This window comes from Mustela nivalis (assembly GCF_964662115.1).
Source record: "Mustela nivalis genome assembly, chromosome: 4".
In the NCBI taxonomy this organism is placed as follows: Eukaryota; Metazoa; Chordata; class Mammalia; order Carnivora; family Mustelidae; genus Mustela; species Mustela nivalis.
The window spans coordinates 144,968,948-144,993,638 of NC_139023.1; the positions used below are offsets into that span (position 1 = coordinate 144,968,948).

Sequence of the window (24,691 nt, forward strand, 5' to 3'; positions counted from 1 at the left end):
TCATAATCTTGAGTGCATTCTAATGACATGCAAAGCACTTTTGTTAATTGATCAAAATATCTATTCTTTTCTAATAGAGGGCCTTTCTTTTTGTGTGTATTTATGCTGTATTCTTTAAGAACCATTAAAAATATGTTTCTTAACTTAATAAGTAGTTGAGATGGTGCTTGTAGTAATTAGCGATAGAGTAGCAGTAAGAGATTTTATGAAGAGAAAATTTCATAGTGGACTATTATAATAATCTAAGTTCTTAGGATGAATGAACACATTTTTAGTAGTATCTAAATGTAATCTACCTGTCAGAGATAGGAGATGTAATCTACCTGTCAGAGATAGGAGAATGGGTTATAATTTGAAATTAATCTATTTTGGGTTCTTTTCCAGTGTCCCATCTGTCCCCCTTAGAGCATGTAAAAATTTGGTGTCTTTTAAATTCAAAGGTGTGACTTTCAGAGCATGGAAAGAAAAGTTGTATCAATAATAATATTCTTACCAAGTCATATCCCAGCCTCAGTTCACTAAAAGCAATTTTTTAGAAACTATATTCAGAATGCTAATACGAATCAAAAACTGTTTTCAGTCTGTAACTCCCTGTACTTGGAGGATGAAAGCAAGAGATGCATTAGAGATCTTCCCTGTAATTTCCTCGGTGCCATTCTGATGGTGTTTCTGGTTGACCAGTAGGTTGGAAAGTAAGAAATTAATAGTGGTTTACTTAGAGCCATTATATCAGAACAGCTGAAATTCCTGTATTTGCCAGTTGGTGGGGTTAAGAATTCTTTCCTTTGATGTTAATTTAGAACACACTGGAACTTCAGGGGAACATGATTTGTGATAGATAAAGCAGAGTACAGTTATGACATCCTTATTATAGCCCTGTTTCTCTAAACTTTGCAGTGATAGTACAGCTTCTTGTTAGCAGATGGGAGGCCTAGCAAGATTGTGCTGATTGCTGAAAGCTGAAATTTTAAAAATACGATGTTCAGGCCAACATATTTTCTTATACTTAAGGTCTCAGTGACATAGAATAATATGTCTGTTGTTTTTCTGATCAAGTCCAGGGGGTCACACAGCTCTCTGATTCTTCTCCCGTAGCATAGGCTTTCACATTGCAATGACCCTCTTCCAACAGTGGCTCCGGTCGGTAGGATCCCAGTGTATGCTATTTCTGTTTCAGAGTTTGCTGGGCAACCAGTACTGTGAGCAGAGAGAGGTGGGGTGGCCCCAGAAGGTAATATGCCAAAATGAGATTTCAGGGAAAATTTTCTTTAAGGAAAACATTTTATCCTAATCTTTTTAGCTGATGTGATTTTGGACACTGAAGTATGAAATCATTTCCTAGATAATAATGAGATCCCTCAAATAGAATGTGGCCATACAGCCATACAGCTATGCATGTTTAATGATATTTGTGGACAGCAATGGCCCTTCTAAATGTTTATGTTTATGTCAACTTTTGCGGAGTTTATGTGCTGTGGAGTTCAGTGACAGTTGATTGGATGACATAGTCATATCTCCAAAGGGCGTCTGCCCTGCTTCCTAGTTTGCTTGAAAGACTAAGGTAACTTTTTTTTTCTTTTTTTTAACCCCAGAAAAAAATCCTCCAGCGTTCTTTGTGCAAGAGACTCAGGTCAAAGAAATAGCGTCCCAGCCCCTGTCCTCTAAATGCATATGGTCTAGTCAGAAGTCCAGGGCAATGAAATCCATTCAATAAACGTTTTGCACTCTGAACTCCATACTTCTACGCCCTAGCAGACTATGGTCAGGTAAACTGTAAAGTTTCCAAGTCAGTCCTAGAAATAGACATGTGACTTAAAAACAGGTATCTTTTCATTCCTAAGCCCCAAGGTAAAGGGGACTCACCCTTTATTGGGTTTACAGGATATTAGAGTTTCTTATCATAGATGGCTCAGTGCTCTTGGAAGGAGGATGTAAGGGGGAAACTTCCTATATTCTCTTTCCTCCAGCTGCAGTTGAACAATTTCAGTATTCATGTCCTGAAAGGCATCCACGTAAAGAACTTGTCAGTGTCTTCAAGTCCCCCTTCCCGTGATAGCTCCTGTCCCTCAGCAGACCAGAGGGATAATTCATCTCCCAAAGCCGCCATACAGGTTAGTCAGGGATGCCTTAGATTCATCTCAGCTGATACCCCAAAGCCTGGCCATGGGTGTTCTCATAAACAGGAGTCTCTACCGCTTCCTGCCTTGCTAATTTCCATGTATGGTCGGTCGTCTGCCACATTGAGGAAAATCCTTTTGGCCAGGAAGAGTTGGGTGAGTGAGAAAATTATGCCCCATGCATTATCACACACTTTGTTTCTTCTTCCAGTTTTGACCAAAGGAATAGCTAAGATGTGGAATAAAAGGATTTTTCTTCTTTGTTTTTTCTTTCCTTGAGATTAGAAGCTGTGATCTGTAGTATAGGCCCTCGGTCTTTTCACTGAATTAATAAGAGGAAACTGGTCAACAATTTTGGCTGCTTCATTTCCAGTTTTAAATTAATTTATGTTAAGTCCTTAATGATGGATGTTGGGCACAGGGCCCAGTCAAACATCATGTGAGACCTTCCTGGGTGGAGAAATGTCTGTAGGTATATTGTTTTCCAAATCGACATTTACATTTTATGGGAAAAACACAGATGAGGTAGAAGCTAGGCTAAGTTTTTCATTAACTGTGTGTTTGGGAAAATCTGAGTTTTCTTCCTTCCTGCGGCTCAAGTTCTACTTCCAGTTGTTAATTGGGAAGTGAAGTGCCTGACAGCTGGGCCAAGTAAATTGATTACCATAAAGAAAGCAACCCACTCTGAGGAAACCGCTGGATGTCTGTGACTACCTGTTGTTATGTGACACAAGGCAGCCAAAACAATCAGACTTTTCTGCTAAAGTGCAGAGTTGCCAAAGATAATTCCCAGAAACCTTGATTCAAGGAGGCCAAAATCCTGAAGTTCAGAACAGAGGATCTGTAACGTTAGACAGACGAAGAGAATCCTGTCACTATGAAACCCTGGTTTTGCAACATCGAGCGACCTCACAAACTTCTGGAACAGATGTGTTATCATAGACGTGACGCAGTGCTGAAGGTGACACAAAACGTGATCTGTTTAGTCTCCGTTGTGTGGGAAGAGGAGTAGCCAGACACACAGACATGAAGAAATGCCCCTTCTCCTTTTGGGAAGCCACATGTTTGCATGGGAATGAATGCATAAAATGTACCATGTAGGTGGTTGGATCTAGAAGTAGCGGGTTAAAAATGCCATTTTAAACATGGGAATTCCACAAAAATAAAAGCTGAAGTTATTTCAGAAGCATTAATGAAAAATTAAGCACTGAAGTTTCTCTAACATGGTAAATAAAACTTCATATTAGATCTCAATTCGAGACACCCCTATAAGTTTTCTTACTTCTGTGCACAAGGAAGGAAACCAAGTTGATTTCTGTTCATTTCTGATTTATATTCATTTATCCCAGTCTAGTCTTAGAGAGAAATATAAATTATAATTGTCTCATGTAGAAAAATCCAAGCAGGCCTGGTTTTGAAATACATAGAGATGTTGTGAAATACACACACACACACACACACATATATATAAAACTATGCATTATAATATATATTATGTATATATATAAAATAATTTTTCTTTTAAAGTAATGTCTACACCCAACATGGGGCTTGAACTCACGACCCCAAAATCAAATTACATGTTCCACCAACTGAACCAGTCAGGCACCTCATAGCTATGAAATATTTAGAACCAGATAAACTTGGGTGGAATGAAGTCTAAGGTGAGGTTAATCTCTGCGGTGAATTGAAAGAGAGAGGAAAGAGACCCCAAAATTGATTTTAGTAACCATTTTAATTATGGCCCTTTTGGTTGTACATAATAAATCCTCTCCAGCCATTTTAGGCAAGCGAGGGGAATTTAATAGAAGGTGCCAGCTTTGGAGTTAACTTATGGAACCCCAGAGCAGGGATGCAGAAGGGCGTGAGTCCTTCACTGAAGCCGGGGTCTGGAAGACCATATGGAAACCAAGATACTCTCACTCCCTACTTCATCCCTGCTTCTCTGTGCATACAAATGGACCTTTTCTGTTGCCCGGCTCACATGGTGGGAAATGAAAATTTCTTGCAGCTTCTGAGTTTGCCTCTTGTTCAAAAGAGAAGCCAGACAGAAATTTCTTAGTCCCAATTCCAAACTCCAGCTGATTGCTTCAGCTGTAGATGGGATCTACCAGTGGAAACTTGTACTTTCACTAGGGATGGTAAGAGCATGTGGTGGGGAGACACGGCTGCAGTCATATAGGATGGCCAGGAGGGAGAAGAACCCCCAGAAATGCATCTTGGGTGGGCAAGCATGGAGGTGGCGTGAAACCAGGAAGATAAACAATATGTATGAACCACAAAAGTTTGAGGAGCAGATTATGGTAATTGCTGTTATTTAAATATTGAATGTAAATGTGTTTTGGCCTTTGGATGACTTCTACCTTTCTTTTTCGGTAGACTCTTGGGGAAGAGCCACCCAGCCAGGACTTTGCCTAGCCAGCCTTTCCGCTCTGTAGGTGGTGAGGCAGGGCTTCTCAAAGCGTGGTTCCCCAGACTGGCAGAATCAGCATGGGTGGGGGAGGACAGAGAAATGTTCGAAATGCAAATTCTTCAGCTCTACTCTGGACCTCACTGAAACTCTGAGGTTGGAGGCCCAGCCCGTCTGTGTTTTGCAAGCCTTCCATGTGATCCTGACAGCTAAGTTTTGAGAAGCACTGTGCTGAGGAAATGGTTAATTAAAGCAATAAGTTTTGTCCATCTGAGAATGCCTTAGGTTAAAGCTGACAGAGGACAGGGCTCTATCAAACATACATTTTACTTTTTATTTTTATTTTTTTTTAAGAATTTATTTATTTATTTGACAGATAGCGATCACAAGTAGACAGAGAGGCAGGCAGAGAGAGAGGGGGAAGCAGGTTCCCCGCTGAGCAGCTATGGGGCTGGATCCCAGAACCCTGGGATCATGACCTGGGCCGAAGGTTGAGGCCTTAACCCACTGAGCCACCCAGGCGCCCCGCATTTTACTTTTTTAAAAGACCACCTCTTCAGTAGAGATTCTTTTTAACGTATTATGACATAACAGTATCTGGAAACCTTTTTTTGGAAGGGCACATGTACCTAGTAAATCAAGATAGTGTTGCTTTTGAGCCTTAGGTTAATATTGCTTTTTTCAGTGTTCTCTGGTGTTAAGTTTCATGATTACTCTTGGACCATGTTGGCTTTTGTTTTGTTTTGTTTTTAAGAGGAAAAAGCTCCTCCTTTCCCTCTCCCCAGCAAATCAAAAACCATGTGAGAGACTGTCCTATTCTAAAGAATTCCTGGAGATAAATAAGAGATTTTAGCCAAACCATTTCTCAGGACGATAACTATTCACTCTTCTGTTTGGGATTTCTCCTTTGGAAAATTGTCGTCTGATCAAACTTGATAGGCAGGATGGCTTCAGTAATAGTCTACAAGGGTGGAAAGTAGGTGTTTCAGTTTTCTATTAATGTCAGCTCAGACTGGTCTCCTTCAAACCTACCCGTCCTATAAGTGGTAGAACCACACAGGAGGGCCAATCTCACTTTGCTCCTGGTGGTTCTACTTCCTCGCTCAGTCCTAGAGCAAACAAACGGACGTGGTAGCAAAGTGAAGGAAAAGATTTAAAGAATAATTGTGAAGTATCAGTTGAGAAGCGTTTTGTTTTTTTTATTTCATTAGTACTGTCTATTTATCACATTGTCAAATACATGGTGCTGAGAATCTGAGAACACAAAAATGTCAAACGGCGTTGTTACTCAGCCTGAAACGAGAAGTTCTTTTTTTCACTTCCACTCTTTTGAGCACCTGGAGAAGCTGGTTGAATCCAGAATATAAATTCTAAGAATTTATCTATTTCACATTGTTATGTTTTTGAGGGGACTTCTAGACTGATTTTTAAGCACCATTTCATTTTTAAAAACATCTTCCTTGAGAGTTAATTCACATACCATAAGATTTACTGATTTATAGTGTACAGTTCAGTGGTTTTCAGTTTATTCACAGAGTTCTGCAGCCATCATCGCATCTAGTTATGGAACATTTTCATCACCCCAAGAAGAACTCTGTACCCATTAACAGTTAGTTACGCCTTACCCAACCCCAGGTCACCCCCACCCTAGGCAACCACTAATCTGCTCTCTCTCTCTATAGATTTGCCTGTTCTGTACATTTCATATGAATGGAGGCATACAGGATATGGTCTCTTTTAACTGGCTTCTGTCAGTTAACATAATGTTTTTAAAGTTTACCTCTGGGGGCACCTGGGTAGCTCAGTATGTTAAGCATCTACCTTGGGCTCAGGTCGTGATCCTGGGGTCCTGGGATCAAGTCCCACATCAGGCTCTCTGCTCAGTGGGAACAGTGCTTCCTCCCTCTCTCTCTCCCTTTCTTTCTGCTTGTTTGCTCTGTCTCTGTCAAATACGTAGTCTTTTTAAAAATTTAAAAATAAAGTTCATCTATATATCAATATTCCTTTTTGTGGCTGAATAATATTCCACCGGGAATTATTGGAATAAATATACCAGTAATGTCATGTTAATTTTATTCATGGTATAAAATGGATATATACCACATTTTGTTTATCGAGTCATCTGCTGAGGAACATTTGGTTGTTGCCCAACTTATGGCTGCTGTGAACGTTCATGTACAAGTTTTTTTGTGGACATATGTTGAGTTTCTCTTGGGTATATACCTAGGAGTGCAACTGCTGAATCAAGTGGTAACTCTGTGTTTAACATTTTGAGGAACTGCCAAGTCATTTGCCAAAGCAGCTGTGCCATTTTACATCCCCACCAGCAATGTATGAGAGTTCTAATTTTTCCACATCCTTGCCAAAACTTACTATTGTCTGTCTTTTTTATGATAGCCATCCTACCGGGTATGAACTAGTACTTCACTGTGGTTTCAGTTTGCATTTCCCTGATGACTTAAGATGCTGAGCATATTTTTATGTGCTTGTTGGCCATTTGTGTATCTTCTTGGGAGAAATGTCTATTCAAGTCCTTTTCCTGCTTTTTGAGTTATTTGTCCTCTTATTCTTGAGTCTTAAAAGTTCTTTAAGTATTCTGAATATATGCTCCTTAGCGGGTGTATGATTTGCAAATATTTTTGCCTACTCTGCTGTCTTTTCATTTTCTTAATGGCATTATGTGTAGCACAAAAGGTTTTAATTTTGATTTAGTCCAGTTTATCTCTTTTCTTTGGTTGCTTGTGAGCACCACCACATTTATCATAATTCCAGAAATTAAGTAAAAATGCAGACTTGCTTAATATTAAAATGAAAGCCTCTCTTTACTTATATGAGGGCAGCATTTAATTTGCAGATGTAAAGCCTATGAAAGCTAATTTATTGACTGCAGGCCTCCTAGTAGAATTGACCTGTCTGATTTCTGTATTTTGCAATAGCATTCTGTAGTTCAGCTGATGGCAAAGAATATTTGTGTGTCAACTTTTTTTTTTTAATTTACTTATTTATTTTAGAGAGCGCAAGAGCAGGGGGAGAGGTGGAGAGAGGGAGAGAGAGAGAGAGTATCTCAAGCAGACTGTGTGCTGAGCACAGAGCCTCCTGTGGGGCTTGATCTCATGACCCTGAGATCATGACCTGAACCAAAATCAAGAATGGGACGCTTAACTGACTGAGCTACCCAGGTGCCCCAAATGCCAACTTTTAAAATGACTTCTAATGAATGTGACTATTAATGGGCTTGCAACTAATGACCAGATCACCTTCCTCATGCCTTATATATCCTAAGCAACACTCAGGATATGTATGTATATGCATATGTATGTGGTTATGTATGTACACACACATACTTAGGAGACCCATGGCTGGGGGAGTTCAATCTTAAATAAGGAGTTAGGTTCTAATTTCGGTGCTTGAAACTCATTGGGAACTGAGTGTGAAAACTATGTCTTATACCAACAAGGACTAGATCACTTTAATAAGATAAAAATGTGACATGTTTATATAGCACAAAGAATCCTTTTCTTGAAGGTCTAGATCTTGTTAAACTTAATGGAGATGCAGCGGTGTTATTTTCCTGACTGTATAGACAGGACAGAGTAGCACCAAGGTGTGCGCATTCGGAAGGAGCATTCTTTTCCCAGCAAGAAGAGGTGATTTGCTTCGAGCAGATTCTCCCACCGTAACTGGTGTTACCCTCACTCTTTGACTAGCAAGCAGCCTTCTACTCATTTCATAATTTAACACGCAGCTTACAGATCTTGGAGGCACAAACTGAATGGCGTGGCTGCCTTCCCACCTCATGTGGGAGCTCTTCCGGCTCACCCCCAAGGGCCAGCCCCTCTGCACCTCCCTTCGCCCCCGCCAAAGAGCCCTCTCCCCTCTGGTTATTCTTTGGCTTTCTTGACCTGGCTTCCTCTGCGTCCCACACTGAGGTCTGCGACTTAGAAGGACCGGATTCAAAAGAGCTCTAGTTTTATGATCATCTCCCTGTTGCATAGCTGCATATATTAATATAGCCGCGAAAATTTGTATTGGCGTGTGTTTCCAGAAACCAGGCAAGAACTCTGAAAGGAATGTCATTGGCTCTACCTTCGTTATAGAGTCCTTTTCTGTTTGGCTGAACTGGGGGAGGGAGGGGTTTGATCCCAGCTGTGAGGGTTCAGGGTGGGGCTGTAGGGTGGGGTGGGGGTGCAGGCAAGATAGGTTGATGGGGAGATGCTCAGGTCTTCCTTGGTAATACTGAGCAAAAAGAAAAAAACAAATAAAAAGACACCTAGAAAATGTGCTTGCAGTTGGGGTAGTGTGGAGTCCTGATTCCTGTGCTGGTTTTGGTTTCCTGGGATAAATGACTACAGAAGTTATCCACAACACAAGCTGTGGCACAGAGAGACCACTAATAAATACTATTCGACGGTGACAGCTCTACAAAGAAGCTTTATCGTCTGAGGGATCCAGGTGCAATGTGGATGCAAAAATTCGAGTAACCGGTCCAGCATTCTGTCCCCTTTTTCACACAGAAGACAAAGGTCCCTGCCAGGTAGAAGCCGTGTGCCCTATCTCCTTTTACTGCTCTAGCTTTTTATGGTTTTTACCCCAACCTTTTTGGCCGTATGTTACCACAGTTACAGTCTTGGGAGAAGGGCATGACCATTAGTTCCCTCAACGAGAGATCTAAAACATTCTCATTCCACAGTAGCTTTTTTCCTCCTTGCCATGTTGACTTTTCACCTTTCACATATTCGTGTCAAGGAACGGGACCATTCACATGTATGATGAAAGCCCAGGGATTCCATGTTCATCTGGGTACAAGCTGGTATCACAGATCTACCTCTGGAGAAGGGAATCCTTACCCGCTTCAGGCAGCCTGTCCGCTACTCATGGCCACATCGCCCACTGAACAGGGGCTCTAGGGAGTGGTAGTGTCTGGGCCCCTTATGGCACTGAGCACCGGAAGATACTCACAGTCTGAGAACAACAGGCCCTGTTTATCTTGGGTAGGGGAGTGTCCAGAGTGGCCCAGGAATGGGAAACTTCTATGAAGCAAACTATTTCTCCTTTATGGCTTCTGTTTTTCTTTCTTTTTTTTTTTTTTTAAATGTTTTTTTCTAAATTCTAAAAATTTTAGTGTTGGCGCGCCTGGGTGGCTCAGTGGGTTGGGCCTCTGCCTTCGGCTCCAGTCATGATCTCAGGGTCCTGGAATCGGGCCCCGCATCCTGTTCTCTGCTCGGTGGGGAGCCTGCTTCCCTCTCTCTCTCTGCCTGCCTCTCTGCCTGCTTGTGCTCTCTCCTTCTGTCAAATAAATGGATAGAATCTTTAAAAAAATTTAGTGTTATTTGTTTTAGGTATACAATTTAATGCTGTATATTACTCAGTGCTCAAGATAAGTGTCCTCTTAATCTCCTTTATCTATTTCACCCGTACCCCCACTCACCTTCCCTCTGGCAAGCATCAGTTTGTTCTCTGAATTTAAGAGTCCGGGTTTTTTGTTTGTTCGTTCCTTCCTTCCTTCCTTCATTTGTTTCTTAAATGCCACATGTGACTAAAACCATAAGGTATTTGTCTTTCTCTGACTGACTTATTTCACTTAGCATTATACGCTCTAGGTCCATGCATGTTATTACAAATGGCAAGATTTCATTCTTTTTTTTTTTATGGCTGAGTCATATTCTGTCGTGTGCACGTGTGTGTGTGTGTGTCTGTGTGTGTGTCTAAATAAGATACACATCGCATCTTATTTATTCGTTACATCGCATCTTATTTATTTCGTTCATCTACAGATGGACACGTGGGTTGCTTCCATATCTGAGCTATTGTAAATAACATAGGGGTGCATATATATTTTTGAATTAGTGTTTTCATTTCCTTTGGGTAGAAACCTAGTAGGCATGGCAATTCTATTTTTAATTTTTTGAGGAACCTCCATACTGTTTTCCACAGTGGCTGTACCAGTTTGCATTCCCACCAACAGTGGGAAGAGGGTTCCTTTTTCTTTAAATCATCACCAACATCTGCTGATTCTTGTGTTGTTGATTTTAGCCATTTTGACATAACGTATTATCTCATTGTGGTTTTGATTTGCATTCCCCTGAGTAGTGATGTTGAGCATCTTTTCATGTGTCCGTTGGCCATCTGTATGTCTTCTTTGGAAAAATATTCATGTCTTCTGCCCATTTTTAATTGGACTATTAATTTTTTTTTGGTATTGGGTTGTTTAAGTTCTTTATATATTTTGGATGGTAACCCCTCATTAGATATATTGTTTGCAAATATTTTCTCTCATTCAGTATGTTGCCTTTTTGTTTTGTTGATGTTTCTTTTCCCTGTGCAAAACTTTTCATTTTGATGTAGTCCCAGTAGTTTACTTTTGCTTTGGTTTCCTTTGCTTCAGCAGACATATCTAGAAAAATGTTTCTATGGCCACCGTTAAAGAAATTACTGCTTATGTTTTCTTCCAGGAGCTTTTGGTTTCGGATATCATATTAGGTTTTTAATCCATTTTGAGTTTATTTTTGCCTGTTGTGTAAAAAATAATGATTCTGTTTCATTCTTTTGCATGTAGCTGTCCAGTTTTCCCAACACCATTTGTTGAAGAGACTGTCTTTTCCCCACTGTGCATTCTTGCCTCCTTTGCTTTAATTGACCATATAAGCATGGGTTTCTTTGCGGGATCTCGATTCTGTTCTCTTGATCTATGTGAGTTCTTGTGCCCATACCACACTGTTCTGATTACTACAGCTTTGTAGTATATCTTGAAATCTGGGATTGGGATACCTCCAGCTTTGTTCTTCTTTCTCAATATTGTTTTGACTATTCAGAGTCTTTTATGGTTCTGTACAAATCTTAGTATTATTTGTTCTAGTTATATGAAGAGTATTATTGGTATTTTGATAGGAATTGCCTTAAATCTGCAGATTGCTTTGGGTAGTATGGGCATTTTAACAATATTTCTTCTTCTAATCTATAAGCGTGGGATATGTTTCCATTTGTTTCTGTCATCTTCAATTTCTTTCATCAGTGTTTTGTAGTTTTTTAAGTGCAAGTCTTTTGCCTCCTTGGTTAGGGTTATTTCTAGGTATTTTATTATTTTTGTACAATTGTAATGAGGATTGTTTTCTTAATTTCTCTTTCTGCTACTTCATTGTGAGTGTATAGAAATGCAGTGGATTCCTGTATATTTATTTTGTAGCCTTTGACTTTACTGAATTCATATTTCAATTCTAGTAGTTTTTAGAGTTTCCTTTATATAGTATCATGTCATCTGCAAATAGTGAAAGTATTACTTCTTCCTCACTGATATGAATGCCTTTTATTCTTTTTTGTTGTCTGATTGCTGTGACTAGGACTTCTAGTGCTGTGTTGAATAAAAGTGTACATCTCTGTCTTATTTCTGATCTTAAAGGAAAAACTGTCAGTTTTTCGCCATTGAGTATGATGTTGGCTGTGGGGTTTTTATGTATGGCCTTTATTCTGTTGAGATATGCTCCCTGTAAACCTGCTTTGTTGAGAGCTTTGATCATGAATAGATATTGTACTTTGTCAAATGTGTTTGTTGTTTCTACTGAGATGATCATATGGTTTTTATCTTTTCTCCTATAAATGTGATGTATCACGTTGACTAATTTGCAAATATTGAACCACCCTTGCATCCTTGAAACAAATCCCACTTGATCATGGCAAATGGTTCTTTGAATGCCTTGTTAAAATTGGTTTGCTATTTTTTGAAGAGTTTTGCATATATGTTCATCAAAGATATTGGCCTATAGTTTTATTTTTCTAATGTCTTTATCTGGTTCTGGTATCAGGGTAATGCTGGCCTTGTAGAATGAATTTGGAAGTGTCCCTTCCTCTTCTGTATTTTGGAATAGTTTGAGAACAATAGGTTTTAACTCTTCTTTAAATGTTTGGTAGAATTCACCTGTGAAGCCATCTTGTTCTGGACTTTTGCTCGTTAGAAGTTTTTGGATTACTGATTTAGTTTCATTACTAGTAATCAGTCTGTCCAAGTTTTCTATTCCTTCCTGATCTAGTTTTAGAAGGTTAGATGGTTTCTAGAAATTTATCCATTTCTTCTAAGTTATCCAATTTGTTGGCTTACAACTTTTCCTAATATTCTCTTATAATCCTTCGTATTTCTGTAGTGTCAGTTATTATTTCTCTGCATTTCTGATTTCATTAGAGTCCTCCTTCTTTCTTGGTGAATCTGGCTAAAGGTTTATCAGTTTTGTTTATCTTTTCAAAGAACCAGCTCCTGGTTTCATTGACCTCTTCTGTTGTTTTGTTTTGTTTTTTAGTCTCTATTTCATTCATTTCTGCTCTAATCTTTATTATGCCCTTCCTTCTACTCACTTCAGGCTTTGTTTCTATTTCTGCCTTATGAAGAGTAATTATATATTGAGAGGGTCATTTTTGCTTTATCTAAATGCGAGAACCAATGACATTCTTTCTGAAGGGGTCTCGGTCTTCCCTTCCTCATAATTCTATTTCCACCACCCCTGTCTCTTCTTTTCCCAAGTCTGGACCATCCTGAGTTTGTGCTGTGAGTTGATTTACTTCCTATTTTCTAAATTTGGGACAGCAGCAGGATTCCAGCACATTTCCTGGTTTCCCTGGGACTTGCCATATTCTTGGATCACTTCTCTCCCCAGCTGGAGAGATGAGGGGAAGTGACAGAATATTGTTGTGACCCACCACATTTCATCTTGGGGCCAAAATCAGGTTGTGAGGGTCATTGTTTAAAGAATGAATTATGAACTCATTTCCTTACTTCCTGCTCCTACCGTCCTTATCCCCATAAACCTACCTAAACATAGACACACAGTTCCCCCCTGTTGCTACCAGAGATTCTTCCTAGGGTTTTGGGGTGGGGGCGTTCATGGAGAGAGCCTTCCTGGGTGTTCATGGAGAGAGCCTTTCTGGAGCACTCCTGTGGTCCACGTACAAGTAGCCAGAGGTACATTCATAGGCCCTCTGGTCAAGAAGGAAAGAAAAGAGTCTCTCAGCAGAGCCCAAAGACTAATGAGAATGAAAGTGAGCCTGCGGGGATTTCTGGGGCAGACCTTGAGAGCGGAATCCTCCTGCCTCACTCTGCGTATTTGATTATTGGTACTCGTCTTCAGATGGAATTCATCGACGCTTAGTTAGCTCGCATATTGGATAATATGTAGATAATACCTTTTTTCCTCCACTTTGTTTTAAAGAGCTGTGGAAAAGAAAAAAGAAAACTGGGGAGTAGGAGGATAATTTAACAGAGACAGATGGTGGTCTCTTCTCAATTACTTGTGCTAAAGCCTTTGCGCCCTGTTTATCCCATTTTAAGGCTGTTTAAAATATATTCTCCTAACACATTGTTTGTGTTAGAACGCTCCTTCTATATGACTCTTTCTTGGCTTTCCGGGAGACATCCAGAGCTAAAATGTTCATCGTGCGGTAGCAGTGAGTGTCCAAGCGTTAGGGCCTCATTGTCAGATTTGGGGTTAGCAAATCTGACCCCCCTCTACCCTCCCCCCCACATCCCCCCCCCCCCCCCCCCCGCCGTGGCCGCCGGTTGGCTGTTTTGCTGCTCTTCAGCACCTGCATGGGAGAGGACACAGAAACAGAGTGAGGAAGGGAAATTCAAATGAGTCATTTATTGCTACTTGTAAGTAGCTTTGATTTCAAAAACATTTGGAAGAGAAGGTTGAAGCACAGCCAGAATACATCATGAGGATACCCATGCACTCATGTCTCCAAGAACCAAGGGGAATTAAGAGCCCAGAGGGACCATTTTCCACTGTCAAATGGTCTCACGCCCAGTCTAAGGCTTCCCGCAAGAAAGGGGCTAGGGACAGTGCCCTAGTGAAAGCAGACGTTCATTTATCATCGGCTATGAGGGATTTGATCTGTGGCACAATTACGTAAAGAATTCTTCGGGGTTTAAATGAACTCTATCCTATAGTTCTCCTCTCTCTTTCCATTTCTTCTTTATGGTGTTCCTTCTTTCTTCTCATTTTGGTTTGTCTTTTCTTTCACTTATTCATTTTTCAAACAACTATTTATTGAACTCCTGCCATATTCTAAGACTTGCTTTAGGTCCTCGGGACACAACAGGGAATAAAACAGCGCCCTCTCCTGCACAGGTCCTGCGTTCTCTTCCCGCCCTGTCTACCCCAACCCATACCTCACTGCCCTGCTCTAGTTGGCTAGTGCCTGGGTTAGTAATTCTGTTATGGGATGTTCTGCGCTCTGCACCACGCTTACCAGCCTTCCCCTGCCTGCTGGAAACACCAACCAATGGAAGAGAAGTAATCAAGTCCTCTCAGCAGAGAGAATTGGAGGCATGATTCAGTAATATTTAGCACCACCCAAGGAAAATGTGTAAAACTTGTCTGCATATACTTATACCCTGATACTATCTTTTAAAGGAAAATACTTAAAAAGTTAGGACACTCTCCGCTGTTGAAATAAAACTCTTCACTTGCTCCCTCCTGTCTTTGGGTTCTAGGGACTCTCTCTGTCCTCCCTCCTGAGTGTGCACAATGCAGTGGCCAGCTGATCACTTGACAGAGCTGGACCTTGCTTTTTGGTTATTTTCACGTCGGCAGGAATTTTACTGAGTCTTGGAGGGATTCTGTTTAAAACCTAAGCATGCACCCTCTTCCCCCGCCACCCCCAGCCAGGAGTCAGTTCATAGAAGGATATATAAAGACCTATTAATCATTGCAGATGAGGTGAACAGGGCTTAGGTTTATTAAATGGCAAAGGATAATAATAATATTAAGTCGATTTAAGATTAGATCAGATACTTGAATTGACCCCTTTCCTTCTTTCTTTCTTTCTTTCTTTTTTTAATGTGAGATAATCGAAGTATATTCTGGACATTAGATGAAAAATAGGTTAATTTTTTAAAAAATGAGATCATTTGGAATGTTACCAAATGGCGGACACACAGTTTAAATGCACCTCTTTAGCTAATTTCTAGTGAAATCATCAAATGAAAAGAAAACAAGATGATTGGGGGGGGTTTTACATTAACGCTGGGACACTCAGAGTTCAACAGGTAATGACGGAGCAGCTCCATATCATCTGCTGGTCGGAGAAACTGACCTCCCGGAGCCTCCAGTGACCAAAGGATTTTCATTCTCGATTTTCACTGAACACACTTGAAACTGATTTCAGAATTTGTTTCGTGTGATGGACGTATCTGACCTGTGATCATCTTCTGCATGACCACAGAGGGACCTCCTTTTTGTCACGCGTGCCTCTTGTGTCATCTCACACTAGGCAACATCAGACCCAGAATCGAGTCCAAAACTTGTGCTGCATCCAAGGACCCGGTTTCGTGGCCAATCTGAAAACACCAGCGAATGCCCACCTGAGCTATCTCAGCAAGGGCCTGTTGCATGGATTGTTGGTCTGGAGGATGCGAAGGCAAGCTTAAAAATCAACGGAAGGATAAAGCCTCAAGTATTTTGCTCTGATGGAAAATAATGTTCCTTGGACCCCTGAAAGAGAACGTCCAGGGCTTACTAACTCTTCATTATCTTTAAAGTTCAAGTTCCATTACTGGGGGTATATCTGCTCCTTGTAGATTCAGATGGAACACCTGGTGCTCCTCACTGTAGGTTTTTATTTTATTTTTAAAAATAGTTTATTTATTTATTTATTTGAGAGAGAGAGAGAGAGCATGAGCAGGGGAGAGAGAGAAGCAGGCTTTCCGCTGAGCAGGGAGCCTGATGCAGGGCTCCATCCTAGGACCTCAAGATCATGACCTGAACCCAAGGCAGATGCTTAACCAACTGAGCCACCCAGGTGCCCTGTAGATTTTTAAAAGTTTGTTTCCAAATTGACCCCCTACTTACCTCTGTCTGGTGAACTGTGATTTCTAGTGCACGTAGCTGAATCCTCAGATGTTTATGACTTCTTTCTGAGTTGCCAGGTTGCCTATGATAGAGGGGAAATAACTCAGTTTTGGTGAGCCAATTCAAAAGGCCAATTCTGATCAAATGTTTGTGAAATTGTTTTAGGAATCAAAAGTGTGTGTGTGTGTGTGTGTGTGTGTGTGTGTGTGTGTGTGTACTGCAGGTCACTGTAGGGCTTTTCTGTTCTGGAAGGTTCTTGTGAATTATCAGAAGAACCAGAGAAAAACCTGCTGCCCCACTGCTTTGTTTCACAGTGAACATTTGCTCTCGGTTTCCCCAGGAGCAGAGGAGCAGTGAGTCCATAGGGAGCGGAGGAAGCTGCTCAGAGTATGTTGTCTCTCTCTGGGGTGTGGCAGCACCCGTGGAAAAGTAAGAGCCTTGGGTTTCGTTCCTCGGAACAGGAAAGGGGAGCTTCTCCCTGCCGAGGCTCCCCGCACTCTAGGCATCCTGGAAAGGAACCAAGAGCCACGGCATGGAGAAAAAAGAAACTGAAGATGAACTTCCCTACACCAAGCCTGCACTGATCCAGTCCCCTAAAGAAGGGAAGGTTGTGTCAGGCTGCGGGTGCTCATGTTCCGTGCGATCAGTACTTTCCAGAGACAGGGTAGGCTAGAGGAGAGGAGAGGAAGATACCATTCAGCGTGTGAGACTCAGGTTCTTTGTTTCCATATAAAGAACAGGGCTGGGGCACCTGGGTGGCTCAGTGGGTGAAAACCTCTGCCTTCAGCTCAGGTCATGATCTCAGGGTCCTGGGATTGAGCCCCACATCGGGCTTTCTGCTCAGCAGGGAGCCTGCTTCCCTTTCTCTCTCTGCCTGCCTCTCTGCCTACTTGTGATCTCTCTCTGTCAAATAAATAAATAAAATCTTTAAAAAAAAAAAAAAAAGAACAAGGCTAGCTTCTCTTCTCATCACCGGGGACCCAGCTCCGGTCACAGGGGAAGGCCGGGCCAAGGCCACCTCACCCCCACTTTGCTTTTCTGTCTGAGGAGAGAGAGTCCAGCCGGTGGTGTCAAACTTCTGTGGATTAACATTTCCATTGTGACCTCAATCCACGCCTCTGCTCAGGGAGGCCTGGGGCTCCCTCTTTCCCTGAGTGACCAAGGAAACACAGGTCGACTCTTTAGCCATTTTGCTTTTGGCAAGGGCAGAGTCAAGCAAGAGAAAGCAAAGGCAGAGAGTGGGCACCTTTATCAGATGCCAGGGGGTGCCAGGCCCTGCAATAGGGTGCCGCCGTGTGAGCTCGTTTCCTGTCCCTGGTTGTTCCTTTCCCATCACCTGGTCCCACTGCCCTGGGCTATTGTTCACAGAGTGTCAGTAATAAACCCGCTGTGTACTGGAATCGGGTTTCATATCTGGACCGTGTTTGTAGGACCAGTGAGAACCCCCGTATCTTTGAGGATGGCCCGTTGGAGATGAAAGATTATTAATTTACTGAATTGACACAAATATCACTCTATAAAGTGTACTGTTTCCACAACACGTCATTGGCGTTGCTTCTACACACATTCTTTCAAGCTCCCTATGACTCTAAAATGCTAGTTCGAGATCATGTTCGTGAGCCACCTGGAGAGAGAAGGGTCAATTTTCATTGTCCATTTCAGTGCTATTGTCAATGTTTTATCTTTTCATATTTTGGGGTTTTTTTTTTAAGATTTTTTTTTTTTTGACAGAGAGAGAAAGAGTAGGGGAAGGTTTAGAGAGAGGGAGAAGCAGGTTCCCTGCTGAACAGGGAGCCAGATGCGGGCCCGATCCCAGGACCCTGAGATCATGACCTGAGCCGAAGGCAGATGCTTAACTGACTGAGCTGCCAGGTGCCCCTCCTGTTTTATTTCTAAGTTCATAGCATGTATGAGTTCATAGCACTAGGCAGACCCAAGTCAAGAGACAGAGAATAGCATCACATGCTGTGGGCTGTGCTTCAGAGGATGCAGGTGACAGATACACAGTAAGAATATCGAATGTGCCAGGCCTGTGCAACATCTCGGGAGTGAAAGACGAGTTAGACTCTTGCTCACCCTCGACAGTTCAGTGCAGAGGGGAAACGCACTTGGCGAATCATGGTGGCAGCTTGCTCCAGGATTTTCAGGGGCCAAATGATCTAGAGGCCAAAGGAGCTAGGGGAGAGCAGGGAGAGAGAGGGTCCCTGGACACCGATAAAGGAATGCTGCTCACAGAGGGAATGCCTGAATACAGATGACCCTTGAACAGCACGGGTTGGAATCGTACTGGCCGCTTCTACACGGATCCACGTGTACATGGATTTTTTTTTTTTTATAATTAGAGTACAGTGCCTTAAATGTCTCTTCCTTATGATCTTCTGACATTCTGTTTTCTCTAGCTTACTTTATCGTAAGAACACTGTTTATGAGACATACAACGAACAAAATATGTGCTCATTGGCTGTACGTGATCAGTCAGGCTTCTGGTCAGCAGCGGGCTATGAGTAGTTCAGTTTGGGGGGAGTTAGAGGTTACATGTGAATTTTCAACTGTGTGGGGGGGAAGAGGGCTCACCACTCCCGACCCCCCGCCATGTGAGCTCGTTTCCTGTCCCTGGTTGTTCCTTTCCCATCACCTGGTCCCACTGCCCTGGGCTATTGTTCACAGAGTGTCAGTAATAAACCCGCTGTGTACTGGAATCGGGTTTCATATCTGGACCGTGTTTGTAGGACCAGTGAGAACCCCCTGTTTGAAATCTGAACAGCACGTTACTGGGGTGTTTCGGAAGGGGATAGGGGCAGGAAGAGCACGGGAGCACGGCACGGGGAGGCGACTGGAACATTGTGTATCGGCCGCGCGCAGAGGTATCTGCAGGTGTGCGGAGGGATGGTGGGGGGCTGCGGCTTTACAGGGGACAGAAACTAAGGGAAGAAATCATCCAAGGGTGCAGGAGCCCCAGGGCAGGAATGCGGTGGGCCCCTGCGACAGGCCTGCAGGCTAGAAGCACGAGGCTCTCATGAAGGTATCTGGGGTGTCTTTGTCCTTCTGTCTGGGTTTCCATGAAACCCCGCGCTGGGCCGCTCCCTTGCCTCCTCTTTGCCTCACTCTTTGGTCCTCCTCCCATCTAAGAGTAGAGGTCCCAGTCCGGCCCCATCCGCTGCTTTCTACTCCCCTTGCCTGGGATCTCACCGCGTTCTCTGGAGTCGGATGCCCCCGGTCTGTGTGTCACCGGTGACTCCCCTCTTGCTGCCCACAGCCATCCTGCCCTCCACTTCCTGCAGGAATTCTAAGCATTTAGCCAAAACAGACCTGAAAACGCCCCTCCCTCCGTTATTTCTCCACCACCCGACTTTTCTATTTTTCCTACTCCTGTTGAGAGCGTCTCCCAAACCTCAAGGCTTTTAGCAGTCATGGAATTATTTTTTTCATCACGCTACCCCTGGCCGTGCACACACTTGCTTCGTAATTCCTCTCACGTCGGTCTCTTCATTCTTCCTTCAGACTCCTAGCCAGGCACTTCCAGTTCCTCCCCATTCAACCTCTAGAATATCCTGTGAATTTTTTCCATCCCCCTGACCTTTCGTTCAGGCCCTCGGCGTCTCCTTGCTTGGATTACCACACTAAGCTCCTGACAACTGCCCCCATTTCCACTTCCTCCTGGGCCTTCCAAGTGCCCCTGCCAGGCTGGCCTTCTGAAGTGCAACCTGATCGCGCTCCTCCCCTGGCCAAACCTCCCAAACGCTTTGCTCCTCGCTCGCCCCCATTCCGTCTGGGCTTCCGGGGGTGGGGTGGGGGCCGCCGAAGATGCCACGTTCTGCCCCTACCTACCTCTCCAGTTTTATTTCTCTGGAGTAGAGTATGACGGTCTTTGTTAAAGGGTTGTTCAGTAGAGGCATTGGCTTCAGCACCCAGGTTCCAGTGTGAAGAGTTTTAAGGGAAGAGAAGGAAAGGGAGGGAGAGGGGGAGGGGGGACGAGGAGAGAAGGAAAGAAAGGTAGGGAGGGGCAGCAGGGGAGGGAGGGAAGGGGGGAAAGAAGGGGAGGAAGGCAGGGGAAGGGATGGGATGGAGGAGGTGGGGGGGGACAGGAAGGAGGTGGGGGGGACAGGAAGGAGATGGGGGGGACAGGAAGGAGGTGGGGGGGACAGGAAGGAGGTGTTGGGGACAGGAAGGAGGTGGGGGGGGGGACAGGAAGGAGGAAGGAAGGAAGCCAGGAGGGAGGAAGAGGAAGAAAGGGAAGGGAAAAGGAGAGGGGTGAGGGAGGGAAGGGGAGGAGAGAGGACGGAAACTCTGTCCTGGAGTCAGAAAACAGAAAGGTGGTTGTTGTGGTATTCCCACGATTGGGGGGGAAGAAGAGGAATGGGGAGTTAGTGTTGAAGGAGTAGGGAGGATGAAAACTTCAGGAGGTGGATGGGGATGATGGCACAACAGTGTGCATGTCCTTAATGCCACTGAACTGGACACTCAAAAATAACTAAAGTGGTAAGTTTTGTCATGTCATGTTTGTCATGTGTGTTCCTCAGGTGGGGAGCCTTGTGCACTGGCACCCACCCCATGTCTGCCTTGGGAAAGCTAGAGGGTGGGAAATGGCCAGCTGCTTTGGGGACTGCGTGCATGAGAGATGCTGCTGTGTGGAGGGGGAGGGGCCGGGCACTGAGCTGGCGCTCTTTCTCCTATCAAGTAGAGGCAGCTGTCAACCCTGGCCTCAGTGTAGACCATTTTCACCCGGAAGGGCTGGCCTGGGTATGGCCTTCAGTGCCTTCCGGTGGGGCCGCCTAGACCATTGGTGGTTGCACAATGACAAAATGGGATGGACAGGTGGATTCATGGAGGGAATAAGGGACCACAGACAAGAGGGAGTTCAGCCACATAAAGGGATCTTTAGGGGAAAGATCACTTCAAAGCTATAGGCCTCGGGGCGCCTGGGTGGCTCAGTGGGTTAAAGCCTCTGCCTTCGGTTCAGGTCATGATCCCAGGGACCTGGGATCGAGCCCCGAATCGGGCTCTCTGCTCAGCGAGTGGTTCCCTTCCTCCCTCTGCCTGCCTCTCTGCCTACTTGTGGTCTCTGTCAAATAAATAAATAAAATCTATTAAAAAAAAAAAAAAAAGCTATAGGTCTCTGAAGAGCCCACCCTTGAATCCCATGAGAGAAACACCTCCTGGTCTAAATAGGGTGAAACCGTTCTAGAATGGGATGGCAAAGAGCTTTCCATCCTCTCTCCCCCCCTTTTCCTTTAGTCTTTTCTAAGATCTGGAAAGACACCTAGTGTGCTGGGGAGAAGGCAACAAGAGAGGGAGAAGAGCTGATGTGATTCCCTCCCCCACAAAAGGCTCCTTGGAGATCCTTCCAGGGAGGGGCAAGGACTCCCCTCTCAGGAGGTGGAACTGTAAACTGACAAATGGATTAGAACTTCTGGATTCTGAATCAAGACCATTTTGCTGTTTAGAGAACTGTAAGGCTTTGTATTATCAAAGAATTAATCAGGTTATGGGGCCTGAGTTTTCACCCAGGGACAGGAGAGGAACTCTTCCTACAGGGCAGGCTTAATGAGACAGTGGAAGTCAGAAGTCGAGCTGCTTTTATGTTTATACCTCGTGAGTCTCGCTTACTCAGGGTGCCATTTCCATCTCTCGATTCGGGCCCTCCAGCCAACACCGCCAACATGATATTCCCCCAAACACCCCAGGCAGAGTACAATTCCACCTTTGTGCTTGGGTTCCCGGTCTTCCTTGACTCCTCTTCCCACACTGCATTTTAATTTTACCTCTTTTACTAGAGGGCTGTTCATACTTGTCTGATCACTCATGTAGATTTGAAGTACTTGAGGGCAAGAGCCATGTCGTCTTTGCTTCTGTTTCCCACATTTCCTTCATCATAGTGCATAGTACCTAGTAGACACAGTACATAGTACCTAGTAGACACAGTACATAGCACATAGTACATTGTACCTAGTAGACACAGTACATAGTACCTAGTAGACACAGTACATAGCACATAGTATGTTGTACCTAGTAGACACAGTACATAGTACCTAGTAGACACAGTACATAGCACATAGTACGTTGTACCTAGTAGACACAGTACATAGCACATAGTACGTTGTACCTAGTAGACACAGTACATAGCACATAGTACCTAGTAGACATTTTTCAAATGGTGCGATAACCAAATGACTGATGAATGAAATAATACTAATTGATCATTACTTACGTGTACTGTGTTTGTGAAAGTAGAAAAGACCGTATTATGAAATTCTCATGGCTTTTTCCGCTGTGGTTGCCAAGCAAGTTTGAATCGGACTTATCTGATTTGCAGACTCACTCTTGCAATGCCACCAGGAACATACACAGTGTTCTAAATGCTTCTAAAAGAGGAAATAATCATATTTTTTATGGGCATATGTAGTCATTTTTTATTTTCTAAAAATGTAAGTAAATGGTAGAATATCTGTATTGATCAGAGAAAAATTACAAGATACAAATGAGCATTGTAGTAAACAGTCACCTACAACCCACCTCCCACTCATTACCTTACTGTTAACACCATCTCTCATCTTTTTCCACTGGCTAGTTTTTTTCTCAGAATAACAGTATAGGCCACTTGGGGTAAAGTTAGTATTTGTCCTGTTATTTTATGAAGAGATTCTAAAAGGCTTTATGATATGTGTGAGAAGGAAGGTGATGGGAAAGGGTAGACCCTGGATAATAGACATGTCCCTGGGTGTGGAAGTCAAAGTGAGTAAAGATTGAGTAAAAAGATTAATTCAACCACTGTGTTGTCAGGACACCTTAGGCAAAGGCGAGAGAGGACCCGTAGAATCTCTGGCCGACTTAGGATCTGTTCCTAAATCAGCCTGTCTCCTGCCTCCTAGGCCAGCCTGTCCAAGGTACCAGGCTGAGATGGTGATTAATATGTGTGTGTGTGTGGGGGGGGTACCTTAAGCTAAAGAGGAGCTCTTCTTTCTTATTTGCCTTGGGTTCTGATTAAATTTGGGGAAAGGGGGTTGAACACCGAAGTGTGGCAAAAACTCTACAGCGGGGGTTTTCCGTTGGGAGATTTTGCCCCCAGCGAATATTGGCAACATCTGGAGTTATTCATGGTTGTCACAGCTGGAGGATGAGTGCTACTGAAACCCAGTAGGTGGAAACCGGAGATGTTGCCAACCATCCTACAACACACTGCACAGCCTCCCCAAGTAAAGAAGGATCTGGGCCCAGATGTCAGCAGGGCTGAGGTTAAGAATCCCTGCTTTAACAACAACAACAACAACAACAACAACAAAAGGCAAGAGAACAGTTGGCAAATATTTTCTTATATATTTCTTATATTATGTCTCACTTGCCCATTGAGAGATGTCAGCTTGAGAACTCTTTGAGTCTGGAGTCTATCAGGTGGATTAAAAAATGCTAGAGGTTTTTATCATTAATCAGTCCTTTGTGCATTCTTGAAAGGTCAAGAGTTGTCGTAAGAAAGGGCAGAAAGCCCTTCATGTAAATCATACTTGAAGTTATCCCAAGAAGCTTTCAAAACCTGATACCATTTAAGCCAGTGGTACCCGTAGCTAGATGATTTTTTAACCCAGGGGCAAAGCTGGGGAAAGGAGATGGAAAAAGAGTAAGATCCTGGAGCTTCTTTCTAGCTTTGCTCTTCGTAGCATTGAGATTTTTGTGGAATTAAGTGACTCCTTTTCTAGTATATTTTTGTGTTTGTCTTCAAGCCTTGGAATGACTTGCAGGGTTCAGAGACATCATTACATACCTATGTCACTGACCCCACTGTTTATTTTCCAAACATTACGTACTTTGGGGAGAGCGCAGAGAGGGAGGTGTGCGTTGTGACTGCACCTATGGGTGAGGTGGCTAGAGGTCATGGTGGCTATCAGGTCATCAGATCCTTAAGATGTGGTAAGGGATGCAGTTTATACTCCAGAAACAGTCAGGTGGACTGCAGACCGAGGCAAAGAAGCTAGGCGTGTGACTTTGAAAGGTTCAGATTTTTTTTCTTTTCTTTCTTTTCTTTTAAGCCTGATTGAATCAACTTGGTTTTTGTGAGCCTCACAGATACGCGGAAAAACCACAGCTCGGCAGGAGTTGGGAAAGGGGGAAGGGCTCTAAATTAAATATAACAGTTGCTTGGCAATTTAGTTGCTGACAAAAAAAAAAAAGTCATTTACTCTGAAAACCATGTGTAATACGTCAGGAAGGAGAAAAGAACAATTAGCCCACTTCTTACGTAGCCTTTATGGACAACACTATATTAATTGTAATTATTCAATTGGAAGTGCTCTTCCGTCTTCTTTACTACAACTCAATAAACGGCACATGTACTTGGC

The 24,691-nt window shown here is 43.2% G+C and overlaps 1 protein-coding gene across 10 annotated transcripts in view; it reads left to right on the forward strand.

Moving 5' to 3' along the window:
• Nucleotides 1-24,691, forward strand: part of ZNF827 (zinc finger protein 827) — a 168,404-nt gene that overhangs the window by 63,850 nt on the left and 79,863 nt on the right. The window lies entirely within an intron of this gene.